Source organism: Micropterus dolomieu, linkage group LG09 (assembly GCF_021292245.1).
Source record: "Micropterus dolomieu isolate WLL.071019.BEF.003 ecotype Adirondacks linkage group LG09, ASM2129224v1, whole genome shotgun sequence".
Lineage (NCBI taxonomy): Eukaryota > Metazoa > Chordata > Actinopteri > Centrarchiformes > Centrarchidae > Micropterus > Micropterus dolomieu.
The window spans coordinates 6202082-6220546 of NC_060158.1; the positions used below are offsets into that span (position 1 = coordinate 6202082).

Consider the following 18465-nt stretch of genomic DNA (forward strand, 5'->3'; position numbering starts at 1 on the left):
GTCAGTGAGGAGAAGGTCAACTTGTTGTCACATCTGGAAGCTGCACACACACACACACATGCACACACACACACACACACACACACGGGAGATAACAATGATACAAGTAGTTTTACAGGACTCATACAGTAGCTTATATCGTGTATTAGGAAATGAACGTGGAGTGTTTTGTCACTCTTTGACCCAGGAACCTCTTTTGATGAATGTGCACAAGGTAATACATGACTACTACGAAACAATACCACACACATGCTTGCGCACACACCTCCACCCCACAACGCCCCACTTTAATCTGTTCTCCAAATGTTGTTTCCCTCCCTGCGGTGCTGAGCCGGTTTTTCTATTTATGGAGGGTTGTTGAGCTGATGTGAGATGATCGGAAAGTGCCTCTCTCCCATTGTGATTCTCCTTGAGGTGTGTGGGTTTGCAAGTGCATGTATGTATGTGTGTGTGTCTGTGTAGACATCAGCTTGCGGGAATGTCTGCGTGTGTGTGTACGTGCCTACATGTCTGCTTTCAGGTCTGTCAAGGTGTGTGTGTGTGTGTGTGTGTGTGTGTGTGTGTACATTGTGGGTCTATAATGGGGATATAAACAGGAGCCAGCTCATACAGAGCAGATGTGCCTTCCATAATGACTAAATGGAGATGCAGGAAAGCACCACCAGCCAGACTAATCAACGCCTTGAAGTGCACAACTTTCCTGGCAAAGGGGTGCATGTGTGTGCCTGTGTCTGTTTGTATGTGTGTCCAGCAGTGCACAAGTCTTGAATGAAACCACCTTGGAGTTTTTGTGTGCTTGTGTTAATAAGTTGGTGTTGGTATTCAGTCACAAACTTCCTCCAACACATATACACAAAGAAATACACTTGCTTCTGTTAGGCTCAATTTTTTGTTACATTTACACACAATAAAGCTGGCAATACACTCAAAATGGAATCAAATCTGCTGTTTCCACAGACAAAATGGTGGATTTACAACCAAAAAGAAGTGCTACATTTAGCTTTTCTTGCTGCTTTGTGGAATTTGTAGACATTTCTGGACAGCCTTGTTCACTGCCACCCACCAATACACTGTCATCTGCAACTGATTAGCACATTTTACTTCATTTGCATTGTGTTCTACACATTTTCTGTGTGGATGTGTTGCAGTTAACTGTAATGTCCCGGTTGGAATCCAGCAGGCCAAAATGGAGCAAAGAAAAAAAAAAAGTGTAGTAGATTAACACAATTGAGTAACAGTAGGTACAGGCCTTCAGAATGTGTTAATGTCACAATGTCACTAAGCCTTTACAGTTGTAACATCACGCTGCACAAATTGGCTGTACTTGCTCACAGCTATTTCTGTGTTGCAGCTCTTTTGCAGTGTACAGTTCACCCATCTTTACTTATGTATTAAATATTGATGATGTGAATTCATAGCATAGGGCCTGCATTAAAACAGCAGGAACCTCCTGTTTTTTAGATGTAGTTTCTATGTTAATTTTATAATGTTAGTAGACAAAAGAGTTTGAATTTGCCAGAGCCCAGCCAGGAATAACTGACTGGGCTATTAACATTTTGAGTCCCTTGATCAGTTCAGCTTTTATGCTCCTGCAGCTATGTGACAATAAAACAGAAGAACACCAACATTATCAGCTGATCATATAAATGTGGATACATCTGCTTGATATTACCTCCTGTGAACAATTAACTTTAGATGTTGGTAACTGCTTCTTCATTGTAAAGTTAAACATTTGTGAGTCTTGATAGGGGCAATATGGAATTTGCAACCAATTCTTAATATATTATGTGTTCTTGTAAATTTAGCATTAAAAGCAGTGCATCAAATTTCGACATCACTCTTATGACTGACACCTTGCCCTACTAACAATAACACGACACAGCAATGGCAGACTATCTTTAAAATAATGGTAGAATAGTTCCCAGTGACTCTCAAATAGTATTTTAGCTTGAAATGTCCAACACACACACACACACACACACACACACACACACACACACACACACACACACACACACGCACACACACACACACTGAAATAAGTAAAGGAGGCTGTTTGGTCTATAAGCTTGTATAGAGGAAATGCATACAAACCACTCAGTTTTAAAATCTGTGCCAGTATCTAAATATAAATTAGTGTTGCTCACCCTCTGCCAGCTAAAATGAACACACAGTCACACAGGTTTCTGAAAACCAGCAACAGTCTTGTGATGTAAATCAAACTCACAAGAAAAACACTAATTAATGGTAAACAAATTTCCAGGCTTGAAAACGAATGAAGATATTCACAAGTCATCAGGTGCCAAGAAGGAGGCAGGGGAGGGTAAAATGTTCTGAGTAGAGAGGGGAAGAGGAGATGTTGACAGAGAGGGAGGTAATGATGGAGAGGAAAGACTGATGCAAGAGAAATAAAAAATATGAGAGTGGGGGCAAGTAAGAAAGAAAGAAATATACATCAGAGGAAAACAGGAAAGAAGTGAAAGTAGGCGTAAGGGGAGAAAAGGGGATGTGGTGATTCAACACAAGAATAAAAGAATCAAGTGAGCAACAGCAAAGGGGAGAGAAGGAAAAGTGATGGAGGGAGAAGAGACGAGAGAGGTATTTCGGGAGGTGTGAGAAAAGAACACATCATCCCGGGGGCTCTGTGTCTTTCCAGCCCTTTAATGTCTTTAATTAAAGCCAACAGTAATATCTCCGCGCTCCCTTGGAGTGCCATTAGCAAAGCAACACTCAGCTTCACAGCCAGCTGATAGAGGAGGGGAAGGGAGCTGGGTACAACGCCTAATGATGGGAGGAAACAGTGTGAGAGGGACGAACGGATGGGGAAAGGGGAGTTATCGAGGGCGAAGTAACGCTGGAGGTCAGGACGGACAGTGTGAGAAGAGTTATTAAGGGCGAAGGAGTGCTGGAGGCCCGGGATGGACAGAAGAAGTCATGGGATGAGGCTGATGGAGCGGGAAGAATGGACGGTTGGATGTGGAGGAGGATAGAAGTGGAGGGAGGGGAGGGGAGGGGGGGATTTGTGAGATCTCAACTTCAAAAGGCCAAAGCTACAGAGGAGACAGGCTGCCGTGAAGAAAGAATTATGGAGCTAAACGTGTGGGCTGACTGATACATGATCACATTATGCCAGCAGCTTGTTTAATCAATCTGACTTCCCAGGCCCCTGGCCACAGGGACGGTCTCTCACGCGGCCCTGCGTCAGAGGGAGGGAGGCATGGCAACCGTTGCAGGGGCTTGGGGCTGCAGCAGAGCATGGTGATTGTCTTGTGACATTTTAAGATGAAGCAATGTCTGCTCAAACTCCTCATCACAGGTTGCATCTGTCTTTAGCTGTTTCTGTTACATTGATGTGCAAGTTTCAAGCAGATTTCTGAAATTTCCTCATAATAAAATATTACATCTGTTAGATCTGAAATGATTTGATGATTAATCCATTCATTGATCAACTGAATTTTTTTTGAAATGACACTACGTTGATAATTAAACAAACATTTAAGGAATTTTTCAAGCGAAATTGCCAAACAGTCCACAGGTGTATAATTGGTATTCCTGACCTACAGGAAACCTGTGGCTCGGGGGGAGAGCAGTCGTCCATTTATCAGAAGGTCGGTGGTTTGATCCCAGGCTTTCCCAGTCTGCATGTTGAAGGGTCCTTGGGCAAGATACTGAGCCCCAAGTTGCTCCTGATGGTTGTTCCATCAGTGTGTGAATGTGTATTTCTTTTCTGATGGCAGATGGCACCTTAGCCTCTGCCTCAATGTATGAATGGGGTGAATGTGACGTAGTGTGAAGGCAGGAGGGTGGCAGGAAAAAGGAGGAGACCTCACGTCATTTGCAGATGTTCTTTTGAAATAGGTGCCTCCAGTCAAATCAGCCGTCCACTTACCTGCAACTCAAATTGGGAAAACGCAGAACAGCACCACCCTAAGGCAGGGAAGACGAACACAGCAGAGGAAATGCACTCATACTCACCCAAACTATCAGGGTCATATCAGTAGTACATATTTGGGCTACCTAATGGCATTTCAGTGCTGCCTCCTACCTAATATGGTTTGTGTGTGTGTGTGTGTGTGTGTGTGTGTGTGTGTGTGTGTGTGTGCGCGCGCTGCTCTCTGTATCAGACTGCCTGCGGGGTGTGTGTGTGTGTGTGTGTGTGTATGTTAGCAAAAGTGTGCGCCGTCAGGCAGAGGGGGAGGAAGACATTAGCTGAGTGAGGGAGAGAATGAGAATGGCAATGCACAGGCAGCATTTGATACCATGTCACCAGAAGACAGTTTAGTCTTCTGCCCTCCGGGACTTTCCACAAGGCCAGGTGCGGGTGAGATGGCATAATCAGCATGCCAAGGCCACAGTAGGGTAGAGCAGTGTACAGTCAGGCAGCCGTCTTGGCCCTGCTCACCAGCTGCATAGTCAATCTACGGCAGCCACTTGGCTTTTTGGGATTTCCTACTGAACCAGGTGCAGATGGAACAAATGCATGACCAATGTTTGGAAACAGAGCTATGAAGGAGGTAGAAAAGAAGCTGAAAATCATTTGTTACATGCTGGCCTGTGAACTCGGGTCTCTGTTGTGGTAAAAGAATGGGATTCTGTTTTGCATCGCTATCTGACCGTCTCCGGTGAAACTACTGTAATTGGTGTCTGTTTTTGCTGAAAATAAAAATGTTGAGGAAAGGCTTTTTTATTTGGCTTTTTTTTTTACACAACATAAATGAATTAATCTTTTCTGATCCATGTGAGACTTGTGTTTTTACCAGCCATATGGTTTCAGGGATGTGATGGACATGTACCAAACATCTCCACTTTTTTAGTTCTTTATTTTTTTGCCCTATCACCGGTGCTTTTGAGCTACAGAAGAAGAAGCAAAAGCAGATAACGTAACATTAAGTGGTATTTGAAGCGTATGTTATATGTACGGTTACAACAGCTTCTCTTTTTTTCAGCATGCCAACTTTTTCGCCTCAGCCAAGTGTAACAACGTGTATAATTAATAATAATAATAATAATAATAATAATAATATTTACACTTTTTTTGAATTTAGCACTTCCAGTCAAAACAGGAATAAAACAGGTGGAAGGAAATTGGCTTTAAGCATCTGAACCAAAGTAATTTTAACCTCCTTAGAGGTAAAACTGTCTCATCTCACAAGAATAAAAGCAATAGTTAGAGAAAAGTAAGAAAGGATAATCATCATTTTGTTTTGTTTTTGTATTTTCTACTGTCATGTTAATCATCTTGTTGTCCTAAAGAATGAACCTTTGACCAAAAAAAGCAAAGAAGCCAACTCAAATGTGTTATTAGATGCAGTAAAGCAAATCCATTACAAATACTGTTTTGCAAAGTTGCATCACACTGCAAAAGACAATTTCTACTGTAAATAACAGTAAAATATTTTGAGTATCAGGAAGATGTTTAGTTCCTGACTACAACACACTAAACATTATAGGTAGCAGCTCAGAGTGCCTTCACACATAGTCTCTCTCTCTCTCTCTCTCTGTCTCTCTCTCTCTGGTCTCATAATTTTGTGCTAAATTTATTCGCAAGTTGTATCAACATCTGTTCACCATCAAAATGTGTCCTCTGGGGCATGTAAAGATATGAAAGTTTCCTTGGCTCAAGGGACAAGATGTAAAGGAGTCCCCAACAATGTGTAACTTATTCAGTTTTATTATAACAAAAATATATGGAAGGTGAAATAAAAGAAAAATCATTGGTGGCTGAAAGCACAGCTGTTGGGTAAAGAGAGAGAGTGTGTGAGTGTGTTTTAAAAGGATTTCCAGCCAGCCATCAGCTGTTAACTGCTGGAGGTGTTCCAGGTCATCTATAAGATACTAGGAAATAATGCATTGGAAATAACACTGCTACCCTTTAAAAAGCTGGCCTGAGGCAACCTCAGGCGTTAGTGCAAAGTACATTATCAAAAAATCTATGGTATTTCTAAGCCTACAGTGAAACACTTAATACTAGCAACCAGCAAGATCTCTGTCCAGACAGATGGAGTATTTAGACTGAGTGTGTTAGTTAAGAGGTGACTAATTCTTGCAAAAGCTCCTATAGTGTAGTAACCTCTCGTACTGAGGAGTCATCGCAGCTTTAAGACGAGAGGCAAGAACAGTAGTTTAAATTCATGATAGACTAGAGCTTACCTCCAATGGGACAGAGAAAAGCCACAGCCTGAGGAAGAGACAGAGGCCCAGAACAGGGTTTAGGTTGGGATCTCTTCATATTTGGTGTCAAAGGGCCAAAACACATCATGTGTATGTGTGGCTCAGGCCAGAACCGAAGGCTGGAGCTGGAGAGATGAATAGATAAGGGCAAGCAGATAGCCTTGTGGTAGTATTGAGAAAGAGGCATTTGACTGGGCTCTCAGGAAAAATGAAAGAGAGTAAAGAGGATGGAGGATGGAAGCTGAGGCTGGGGGAGTGCAAGGGGGAGGTTGTGGCAGCAAGAAAGGATTAAACCTGGGGTGAAAAGGGTGTTCTTTTTCATGATGTGACCCCATATTGAGATCAGAGACTGTTTCTCACCCTGTGCTTCAACAGTGAAATTGTGTGTTTAATCAGTTTAATCACCAATTACTCACACAGAGTAACATTAGATGTTTCCTCAGGCGATTGAAAATCAAGCAGTGCTATTTGAGCCGGTCAATCAAATCTGTTTACATGTGTAAGTGAGGTTGTGTGATTTCCAGAGTTGCTTGTTTTATATTTGTAAAGGTTATTTTTGCCACTTCAAAATCACAATCAGATATTATTCTAATTACTTTGGCCTGATTAGGAAATAATCAAAGGACATAATTCTGATATCAGGGGGTCTATATGCCTTTGAAAGCCTGGGCTAGGGGTGAGGAATTAAATGTTAAATGGACTGTACTTTCTAGTTTTCCGACCACTCAAAGCGCTTTATACTACATCACATTAACCCTATTCATACACTGATGGCAGAGGCCAACTGCTCACCTGAAACAGAAACAAATCATTCCCACACACACACACACACACTCCTTATCTTGCCCAAGGACACCTCAACATGCAGACTGGAGGATCCCAGGATCAAACTGCTGATCTTCTGATTAGTGGGCGTCACACTCTACCTCCTGAGTTACAGTCATTGAATACTTTTGTTTCAGGGTGATATACATTTGACACCTAAGGATATAAAGAGGAGGAGAATGTGATGTACAGGTTGACGTTGGTATGGCATTGCAGATTTCGGGCACGTTTTCTATATGCAAGACTCTTGTGAGAGGTGGTTATGAACAGCGGGGGTCAACCTTCTCACAGCAGGGTGGTGATTAGGCCCTGTTAACATATGTATGCCACATAAGTCAAATAATTCGACTCCATCTCAGACCTGAGTTGAATATAATGACCTGAAGACAATGCTAAAATATAGGGACAAAATCTTTAAATTCAACACAAAACAGAAGGAAGGAGGATATTTTTAATTTTAGATTCCAATATGTCCCATTAGCCACAACCCCTACAAATCAGTCTTACCTTTTTTATTTGCAGCCATTTCTTTTGTTTTCATTTAAGGGTCATGTGTATTTTGTGTAGCTTAATTTTTTTAAAAATCAGGATTATCTCAAGTTTAAACTGTAAAAGTAAAATTGCACTCTTTATGCCAACAAAAATAAACTCAGTGTAATGGCTCATGCTGACGAGGAGATTTTTCATGTCCAATTTCATATATGAAGTTTAAACCATATGTTGGTAAATACAGAGTATGTTTCATACCAACAAGACACAGCTTTGGTTCTTGTGAACAGCAGGGGTCTACCTTATCATGCAATCCTGTCTCCTGAGATTACATTCGTATACTGCTTATTTGCAACAGTAAATATAATTTGTTACAAACTTAAATTTGGTTTGATCCCATCTTGGACCTGAAGAGTGGAAGACTGGACGACTGACTGAAGCATGCTTGTATTTCTTCAACACACGATTAATCTAATCGCAATCACAATCATGATGTTGTCAAGTGGGATTACATAACTGCACAAAGGTTGAAATTTAATTAAACAGAAAAGGTGTGTGTGACTCTCTATTCTCTGTGTGCGCTGCAGTGTGTGCCCCTAAAAACAGATATGCCTGCGTGCAATCAGAAAAATTATTTATGAGCAGCGTGTGAGTAACATCAAAGAGAACAACCTTTCGTAACCCCCCTCCCCGCCTCGCTGCTAATCATTTAAAACATAGTCGGACTCGCCACTGCCCACCGGAGCACCGAGAGAAATGCCGGTAGGCTGGTCGCTCTCCAATCTCTGTGATAGAGACAGAGTCGTCGTCGGCAGCTGAAGCGGTAAGATGGAAGAAAACTGGGAAGAGATAAGGAAGGTTTGGTTTTACCTAACTAGCCATTTAACAGCTATATCGGTGCCTTTTGTTGTTCACGTGTCACTTTAGTATATCACAGTTATATGAAATTACAATGAATATAGTAATATATTAACATTATACTAATAGTATACTATTAACTAAACATTATACTCTTTAATGTTATAATATTATACTAATACACTCATGTATACTAGTTCATCCTGCAGATTGTGGATATTGTCTCTTCAGTGGACAGATGTCTATTTAGCTGGTGCCGGTGTGCCAATATTTGCTCCTTCTGGCCACCTCCTCCTGAGAGCAACACACTCCCCTTGTTATGTTTTACTAGTTATTGTTTATCGTTTAACTTTGTTCAAGTTGAAAAATACACATCTAAAAATGTCAGTATTTTGTGCATTTCCCTTGATAATCAAGTAAGTAGACTCATTGTACCATTTGGTCCATTATAATCAAATTGCAAATCCCAATATTGTCCACAGTAATCGCAATATGAATTTTTCTCCAAATCGTACAGCCCTAGCCCTAGTTTTTACTGTTATTGTTTCATTTGAATAATTTTCAAGGGAGGCCTGAAGAGGTAAACCTCAGAACTTTTACTGTTAATTGTAACATTAGTGAAGGTCTTCTGCTTTTATGCTTTATGCTGCATTTATTATGAGGCTCTTAAGTTAGCAGTTCAATTATGTATTATTATTACATACATATACATTACTAAATGTTTAAACTGTAAAACATGAAGTTGAGAGTGTATGATTGAGGCAGGAGTACCAGCTTTGTTATTTGAGTTTGAGGCATGAGCCCCTGATTCCTCATTTCAGAAAAAAATAAACATGGAACAGTGTATGATGTCAGAGTTTATAGGTCACCCAACACAGACCCATTTCTCAGAGGGGTGACATTTTACAACAGGCCCTGGAGGCAGGTAATCACTTGTTTCTGGTGCCTTGCTCATTCATTCGCTCTGTGAGGGACCCACACCTCCTCCTACTGCTTCCTTCAGACACGCACACTACCACCCACATGAGCTGCACACGTTCACCCTAATCTAAGGAGCTTGACCTTACCCCGAAGCGGAGGTAAAACATAATTTTAGAACAAGTTTCCTTTTAACCCTCATCCCACCAGGCAAGATGCTGTGCGCGATAAGTCTGACCCTCAGTTGAGTTTGACTGATGGCAGCAAACAGTCTTCGTTCTGTTCAATCTGATGTGGCTTTACTCAGAAGGACTGAGATATCTCTTGAGTGACTGGGATCTTGATTTACCAAGTATATTTTCAGATGATTTGAGAGATACGTAGGAATTAAAGCCAGTTGTTACAAATTTAATGAAACCCCTCACCAGCTCACACATACAGTACATGTTGCTGTTTGCTTGTTTCAGGTTCTGGCAAGATATCATCTCTCTGGTGCCTCTGGTGGAGTTTTATTGCACAGTGTTATTCCATAAGTGATGAAAAAGTGAGAAAGTTTTAAAAGTGAGATGTTTCACTCTGAGACTTTTTCAAACAAGTCCCAGAAAGGATTCTCCTTACTGCATACAGTGGTGTGAAAAAGTGTTTGCCCCCTTCCTGATTTCTTGTTTATTTGCATGTTTGTCACACTGAAATGTTTCAGATCATCAAATATCTAAAATGAACGTTTTTAATATTATGGGGAAAAACATCCAAACCTACATGGCTGTGTGTGAAAAAGTTATTTCCCCCCTGTTAAAACATAAATCAACTGTGGTTAATCACATCTTTGGAAAGTTCTCAATCAAGATCATCACTTAAATAGGTCCTGCCTGACAAAGTGAAGTGGACCAAAAGATGCTCAAAAGCTAGAAATTGTGCTGCGATCCAAAGAAATTCAGGAACAAATGAGAAACGGAGGAACTGAGATTTATCAGTCTGGAAAAAGTTATAAAGCCATTTCTAAATCTTTGGGACTCCAGCGAACCACAGTGAGAGCCTTTATTCACAAATGGTGAAAACACTTAACAGTGGTGAACCTTCCCAGGAGTGGTCGGCCGACCAAAATTACCCCAAGAGCGCAGCAACGACTCATCCAAGAGGACACAAAAAAAACCACAACAACATCCAAAGAACTGCAAGCTTCACTTGCCTCAGTTAAGGTCAGTGTTCATGACTCCACCATAAGAAAGAGACTGGGCAAAAATGGCCGGCATGGCAGAGGTCCAAGACGAAAACCACTGCTGAGCAAAAAGAATATAAATGCTTGTCTCAGTTTTGCCAGAAAAAATCTTGATGATCCCCAAGACTTTTGGGAAAATACTCTGTGGACTGATGAGACAAAAGTTTAACTTTTTGAAAGGTGTGTGTGTCCCATTTACATCTGGCGTAAAAGTAACGCAGCATTTCAAAAAAGAACATCATACCAACAGTAATATATGGTGGTTGTAGTGTAATGGTCTGGGGCTTTTTTTGGTGCTTCAGGACCTGGAAGACTTGCTGTGGTAAATGGAACCATGAACTCTGCTGTCTACCAAAAGATCCTGGCCATCTGTTTGTGACCTTAAGCTAGGGTGCACCTGGGTTCTGCTGCAGGACAATGATCCAAAACACACCAGCAAGTCCGCCACTGAATGGCTTAAGAAAAACAAAATGAAGACTTTGGAGTGGCCTAGTCAAAGTCCTGACCTGAATCCGATTGAGATGTTGTGGCATGACCTTAAAAAAGCGTTTAAGGCTCGAAAACCCTCCATTGTGGCTGAATTACAACAATTCTGCAAAGATGAGTGGGCCAAAATTCCTCCACAGCGCTTTAAAAGGCTCATTGCCAGTTATAGCACATGCTTGATTGCAGTTGTTGCTGCTAAGGGTGGCCCAACTAGTTATTAGGTTTAGGGGGAAATCACTTTTTCACACAGGGCCATGTAGGTTTGGATTTTCCCCCTTAATAATAAAAACCTTCATTTAAAAACTGCATTTTGTATTTACCTGTGTTATCTTTGTCTAATATTTCAATTTGTTTGATGATTTGAAACATTTCAGTATGACAAACATACAAAAAAAGAAGAAGAAGAAATAAACAAGAAATCAGGAAGGGGCAAACACTTATTCACACCACAGTAGCTGAGTTTAGGCTCCTTTAGAGAATGGAGTTTTCACATAATTTGCCTCTCCACATTCAGACTTTCTTTTTCTCTTTGTTTCTCCCCCTTCTTCTCCTTGTCTTCATCTTAATCATTGACACGACAAAACCTTGCCCTTCTCACTAAGCATTTGTACAAAGCTCTGTACTGAAAGACATGGTTGATAAGTCATTGTGATCATTAACAAAAACAGAAGGATGTGGCCACTGTAGGAAGGTATTTAAAAGGCCATTACTGTATCCCTTGGATGCGGAAATGTCAGCTTTTCTGACACTGGTGCTTTGTGGAAACTGTCAGTTATCACTCAAACCAGGTTAAAAAGAACCAAAAGAGTTATTTGCAAATATAATTTCATACAGACTGTATTGCTGAGCTCATATTCTCGTTAACCCTTTAATGGTTTTCTCCACTTTTTGGTTAAGCACATTTTAGGTTGTGATTTCATTGGAAATTAAATTACAGTAGATGTACATAGCTCACAAGAAGTCCTCCAAAATATGTATAACAGGAAAATATGTTGTTTGTCCATGCCTTCTGGAACAACATATGGAATAATAAAAAAAAAAAGGATGGTCAGTTAAAAGAAATTTGTTCTTAGTGGCAAAAGGAACTAACAAGTGCAAAAACATGTTTCCCATTGCTTTTTATTGGATGAGACCATTAAAAATGTAACACATATATAGCCTTCCTTAACTCTAAATAACCGATGTCATTGCTCTAGTTTTTATATTTGCTGTTGATGAAAAGGGTCCTGGGCATACAGTATTATTAAAGTAATATTCATAAAGTCATAAAAAGTTCAAAAAACAAACAAAAGCAAAGGTACAGAGATGCTTTTTAGATGCCTTTTGGTGTTCTTATAATGTGCTTTATTCTTCGTATTATATCTATGAATAGTAAGTATAGTATTGTATATTGATAAATTTAAATTTCACTTAACTTCTCACTTGTCACATGTGGGGCTTAGATGTCACTTGCTGTTGATAAGAGACTCAGAGGCTTCAGTTTACTAATGTTGCTTAGGAAGCTGTCTTTCCAACTAAATGCACTTGAATGTGACACGTCGAATTTACCACTTCAGAAGTCTCAACTAGGAGCTTACCAGGATGACTTGAAGGCAGCATTAAACCAGGCAACATGAAAGACTCAACTCTCTGAAAAAACTACCACAAAAACTTGGCACAGCACATTCCTCTTACTCAGTGCTGTGGATTTCAAACATACCATCTGCCATGCCAAATACCCTGTTCCCTTATTTTGACCAGTCAACGGAGACCACTCAAAAATGGGTTTCCTTAAAATGAAAATGGAGTCCCTGTCCACCCACATGTGTTGGTTAAAACAACCCCTGATGTTTGAAGGATCATCGAACACGCAGTTGTAATCCTCCATAGCTCCATGTCAGCCTGCTGCCAAGCTGTTGGAGTTGGTACTTCCACCTTTTATACGGCTCCAGAAAACATAGAAGTGTCCATCAATTTGTTCCACATTTCTCTGGTGCAAGTCAGAAGTCTGTGTGCTACCTTGCTACAGCTTGCCTACCAAAATCTGTGAACATGCTGTAAACGCTGTTTGGAGAGCTGTGATGGATACGTTCGGCTTGTTTATTTGGACCTGCTCAAAGACAAGTTTGGAAAACTGCTGAGATACAACTACAGGGCCAAACTCACGCTGTGTTTGGGTTTTGCAGAAAGGTTCTCTGCAATTCAGCACGAGTTTCAATGGGTTGCAGACACACTGATGTCGTGGCACAATGGCAGTGTTGGTCTGGCAAGCAAGACTTTTAGTCTTGTTTCTGGGAAATTTTATCACTCAGGGGGTAAGATTACACTACAATATTTTTTTTTAAGAATTGTGGATATTTTACTGATTCCACTATTTTTACACTAACTATATTTGAATATGACAACTTTTAGGACAATGATTAAATAAATAAATCAGGATAGTGTTCTGTATTTTCCCCCCAAAGTTTTATCCCTTGTGTGATAACATTTTGAAATGGATTGGCAGAAAATTTAATTGATCAGTTAGTTAGCTAAGTAAATAATATATAAAAACATTTGGGGACTTAGTGAATACGTGTGTGAGCCTTTTCCTTTCGTTGCCCCATCCCTAAAAGCATAAGCTATTCCTCTGAGAAAGAAGTATTCTCTGAGTGTATTGGTCTCTGTTGACCCACCTCATGTAACTACCCCGTCCCTCAACAAACCCATAAGCTGGGTTACCTCAGTGGGGACTCCTTGCAATGATTGACAGGCACCTCTTGCCCTCTGTTCCACTGTGTTTAGAGACTGAAAGATTATCTACCAAGAGGCAGCCCCCTTGCTCTGTCTTTTTATCCATCCATCCATCCCCTCCCCCACCACCTTGTTTCCACTATAAAAACATACCAATCTATATCCACACAAATCAAACATACCACCTGTGTGTGGGCGCAAGCACATGTGTACATATGGTGTGTGTGTGCATGTGCATGCAAGTCCTTATTGGCTTATAGCTACAAGAATGAAATGAGGGTACGTGAGCAATGAGAGTGCTGCATATAAAATTCATGGGCTGGTTGTGGAGAAAATAATTTGGGAGAAAGCTCTTACAGACCTGCTTCCAGCTCTTCTAATGCAGCTAAACAAAATGTGAGTGTGTTTGCCCTTAAGTGTTCTGTGCAGACATGTGTGTGCATATGTAGAGTTGATTGAGTTAGAGCTAATGCAAGTTAGTTTGGATCCAACAGTGGATCAGAGGCATACTGAAGTAAATAAATCAGTAGGTGTTCGGGCTGACCGGCTGTCACTGAGGTACGACTTGATTTACATTGCTCTCTGCAATGACAGGGGGTGGGACAGAAAGGCAAGAGGGATGGAGGGTGAGATAAAAGAATGGATGGATGGTGGAAGGGGAGAGGTGAAGGCAGGAGGAGAGGAGAGGTGATTGAAGAGCCAAGGCCAGAGCGACAGCCCAGTCCAATCTGTTTACAAGGCAAAAGCATGAATATAGAGAGATGGATGAACAGATGATTTGTGTGCGTGGGACAGAAAGGAAGCAACTCAGTAAACCAAACATCTACAGCTAGTGGACAACTGATGGAACGGTTTATTTTAGGTCTTTCTTACAGGACAGTTTAACATACTCACACCTGCAGTGCAGCTGCAGACTGAGCCGAGCAGTTCAGTACACTATTATTGGGGGGTTCACTACTTTGCTCAAGGCATCACTGATTTATGACAAAGAAAAGAGTGTGATCTCTATACTTTCAGTCTGTTTAAACCAGTAGTTCCCAACCCTTTTAGCTTGTAAGCACTTGCTTCAAAAGAAATGTGCACTTTTGACCCTCTCATCTGAGTTGTGAGCAGTTCAACTAAAGTGTAAATTTCTCTTCAATGATTGTTAATAATTTAATTAAAATACATTTCAGAAGCATGAATAGGTGAAACTGCCCAAGGTTTTAGAAACCTCCTAGATTTAGCTTGCAACCCCTTTGGGGCGGGTGGAACCCTTAGGTTGTGAACCACTGGTTTAAACATCTGCCGCCTCTGGGAGTGAGGAAGCACACAGTGGTGAGATATGAATTATTGGATGAATTATTTAAAGCCTTTTGAAAGCCTGCTGACTTGAAACTTTAAGGGAAATGTAAAGGAGAATAATATTTTCTCTAAGTAGATGGATATATCTAGTATTGTGTCTAAGTCGTTTCAGGTTCATGATTTTATTTAGAGGTTGTACTGGGTTTATATGGTTTAATTTTCATAAAACAAAATATTTTGTCATACTGCATATTGCTTCAGCTATTTGCACCCTGTGTGTTGACTGCTCACATTAAGCTACCAAGTGAAGCATCCCACTTTTATTTGATCTTTGTTGGGAGTTGCACCTAGTTAAGGACTACTGTCCAATCCTAAACAGATTAGGGCGGGTCAAATCTAATGTTTGTTAGGGAAGTTGAGTGTAGGGGAGGCAGCAGGGCGGACGTCTTGTAACTGTATGCTGCAGCTCAGTGTGTTTCTCCACCAGTGTTTTTGTCGACGTGGGTGACTAGTGCTACTGTTTTCAGGCAGTTCACAGCAGTGTTTTCTGTTGGAGATGGTAACTGCCTTTGGGGTGGACTTTTGGCTTTTTCACTTTGCAAACCTATTGCATGCACACAAGGATAAAGAAAAGGGAAAAAGCTAAAAAGCATAATACGACCTCTTTAACTGTTTGTTTTCAATTGGAAAGAACCAGTTTTCTTTGTATTAAGTATGTCTCTATACTGTGTACTATATATCTACTGTAAACAACCAGTCCAGGGTGAATCTCTGCATCAATGTAACCTAGAAGTGCTTGGCATATGAAGTGATATAAAGTGATTCTGATTTTGTTTACAACATCATTCATTACAGCAGGAGGAATTCATTTGCTCAGTTTCCTCTACAGGGCCAAACAGGCCTGGAGCCAGGGCTTACTCATTATTTATGTCACGCCAATTCCCCCCAAATTGCATTTATGTGGCCTTTTTGCATTTCATTGCCAAAAGAGATTATCTGTCAGCTGTGTGATGGTTACAAATATATAAAGTATGTTTTTTTTAATTTATTTTTTTTAAAGGTTGAACGTCACATGTATAATAATAATAAGGTCAGATCAGTTGCAGTAAACTTATGTATTGGCTACATAACTGGCCTCTGTGATGTTCTGTGAATATCTGACTATACCAATCCATAGAAAACTAGAAAATGTAAAAACAAACAAACAATAAAAAGCCAGCCACTGGGAAAGTGAACCAGTTTTAAAGTTACACAAAGGCCTGACCTTTTGGTGATACTGAACAACTACGAGAAATCTCAATTTGGTAACTAAATAACTAATAATAAATATATATAATATAAAAATATATAATATAAAAACCTAAAAAAAATATGAATCTGAGCCATCAAACTGTTTTTTTGTTACAGTAATAATGACAACAGAATACCATCATGCCACAAGAAAAACATTTAAGATGCAAGAGTTTGTAAGAGGCAGCAGTTTGTCATTGTCACGGCTGTCGCTGTCACCTTTGTGTTTCCCCTTTTTCTGTCTCACCTCTACCAAGTAGGCTGTGTCCCTGTGGAATGAAGACCCACCTACTTCCTGGTTTCTGGGGTGCTGACTTCAGTCCCACCTGTTGGTTCCCTCTGTTCCCGCTCAACCAATGGCTGGTCACCACATCGGGATTACCTCCTGCTCATAAGGAGAGCCCACCAGCTGCTCGAGGCAGCTTGTCACAGCCAATTGACTTGTGTGCCGCTTGTATTGACTGGGTATCTTGTTAGTTAGCTCTGCATTGTGTTTAGTGGAGAAATTCCCTTAGGTCTGTGGTAGTCTATTGGTGGTTATGTTTAGTAGCCGGTAATCACAGTATCTTTTGAGTATTTTTGGTTTGCGTGCATTCACCAGCTTGTGCTTAACAAAAGGGTGGAGTTAGGGCCAGAGTCCACACTGACCGCCACACGTAGTATCTTGTGTTAGTTTTCATCAGGTGTAGTGGGTGCTGTGCTCTTTGTGTTTTGTTGTAAGAATTAACTCTCTTTAAATATATAGTTAGGTACAGTCCTCCTTTTGAGGACGTCTTTATTTTAACTTGGTTTGTTATTTTCACAGCACCCTCATCCACCCTCCTTTTGTTTGTTGTTACCTGTCTGCATCCCCGGTTACCAAATAAAAGTTACCTTTTTAAGATCTATACCAGTTTTGCCTATATGTTTATGGCCCCCACTCCCCTAGACCAACAGGGGGTCGTAACAGTCATTCTTCGACAGGTTGACAAAACAAGACATGTCAGTTTCTGAATGATGTTCAGAAGATTTTTGTTGGTATTAACACCACAGAAGGTAAATTACATCAGAGAGTGCAAGCAAGTCCATCATTCTTAGCTGAAGTTACAGGGGGGTGGCATCAAGTTTATCTTGACTGCACCTCAATGCCAGAACCATTAAGCTCATATGAGATTAAGACCAAACTAAATAATGATTTCAGATCCACATAGTTTTTGTTCCCACTGAAGCATGTGATTTTAATGAATGTTTTTGTCAAGCTGAGAATGAGACTGTCCTCATTAGAACAAGAGTCTACAGCCTTGCTAGCAGCTCTGTGAGACTGTCCTTAGGCACAGCGATGCATTGAGCGAAATGTTGGAAACATGTAGATGTTTAGTCATGTTTGCTATGTTGCACAGCACAGCTGAGGCTTATGGGACTGTTATTAGTTTTGCAGGTATTTGGTCATATCAGTTGACAGATTGAAATGTTGACCTGATGATGGCGCTAGTTGAAAATTAAGGAATCATGAAAGTTATTACAATTTATCCTGAGGGGGGTCCAGAATGTCATGGCAATCCATCCAATACTTTTTTGAGATAAACTATTTCGCTCAAAATGTCAAATGTCAGGAGATCACTAAAATCATTTAGATTCTGGCACCCATGAATGTCTGTACAAAATGTTGTCCCAATTCATCTGATAGAGAGATTTCAGTCTGGACCAAAGACCAATAGCAGAAATGGTTGTTTGTACTAACTTCCAACACCTTAAATTTTTTGGTTTTCCTGACAAGCTATAAGCATGCAGCAATGGTTAAAAGGCTGTTCACATTCAGTCCCAAGGAGTAGGAGTAGTGTGACATCGTTTTACTGCTATGAAAGGCGTTGGGGAACAGGTCAGGATGAAGACTGGAGACGTGGCATCCTTTCTTCGTTGTTTATTTACCATGAAGAAGATCTTTCCCCAAACTTAACAAAGTAGTTTAAGTTACGTTGAAATGAATCCCACCTCAACCATATGGGTAGCAAATGAGAAATCCCTTATATATGTCAATTTTGGAAAGCACTGACAACCCATTTAGTTGTTTAATTATGAGTTGTTGTAATGATTGCAGAGAATTTGTTCCATCTGTTCTTTTACAGAGATAAACCTTGAATTACATGATTATATATTTGGATACAGATGAAGAACAGACCGACAGAAAGCATCATGAACTTGTGTGTGTCACTGTAGAGGCAGTAACTTTTCAC

At 40.5% G+C, this 18465-nt stretch overlaps 1 long non-coding RNA gene across 1 annotated transcript in view; it reads left to right on the forward strand.

Annotated features, from left to right (window-relative positions):
• LOC123976714 overlaps window positions 1–17112 on the forward strand; it is a 39507-nt gene extending 22395 nt beyond the window's left edge. Inside the window, exon 4 of the long non-coding RNA XR_006826415.1 lies at window positions 16513–17112. This is a non-coding gene — a long non-coding RNA (uncharacterized LOC123976714). The remainder of the gene's footprint in view (window positions 1–16512) is intronic.
• Window positions 17113–18465: the final 1353 nt, after the last annotated feature.